We start from the raw sequence: 550 nt of genomic DNA, 5'->3' as shown, positions 1-550 counted from the left end.
CCCTCAAGGGTAAACTACAGAGCTGAGTACTTTAGGGAAAAATTAACTAAAAACACGAAAAGGGTTACAGCGTGTAAGCAGGTTTTTCGTTGCAGTGACCTCTATATGTATGCCATATGTGTAAGCTGATTCAATGCAACTAAGAGCAATTGAGCAGACATAATTGTGGAAATGCATAAACATCATGTGTAGCAAACTTTCATTGGTTAATCATAACATTAGGGGGTAACTAATACACAGAAGAAAACAAAGACTCCCTTACATCCTATCATAATCATAAACGCCACTTAATAATAAGAATTTAAATTACCATTACCAATTACCATTAATACTTACCAAACTTAATTATCAAAAATCAATTAACACAAATAAATTAACAATAATCAATTAACAAAATATGAGTCCACACCACCTACGTGTATGCAAGAATATATCAGTATGTATTAACCTTTAACCATTTTATGTAGGATCCACGGTCTTCACTCCGGTCCATGGAGCTCTTCAACCTCTCACTCACCGGGCTCAGTGAGGGAGGTCAGGGGAATGGATT

At 35.8% G+C, this 550-nt stretch overlaps 1 protein-coding gene across 1 annotated transcript in view; it reads left to right on the top strand.

The window, feature by feature from the left end:
* ptprb (protein tyrosine phosphatase receptor type b) overlaps nt 1-550 on the top strand; it is a 43,334-nt gene that overhangs the window by 20,461 nt on the left and 22,323 nt on the right.

The sequence above is a fragment of the Monopterus albus genome, unplaced genomic scaffold (genome assembly GCF_001952655.1).
Source record: "Monopterus albus unplaced genomic scaffold, M_albus_1.0 scaffold134.1, whole genome shotgun sequence".
NCBI lineage: Eukaryota > Metazoa > Chordata > Actinopteri > Synbranchiformes > Synbranchidae > Monopterus > Monopterus albus.
The sequence above is the reverse complement of the archived record's forward strand: the minus strand, read 5'-3'. Positions and strand labels throughout refer to the sequence as shown.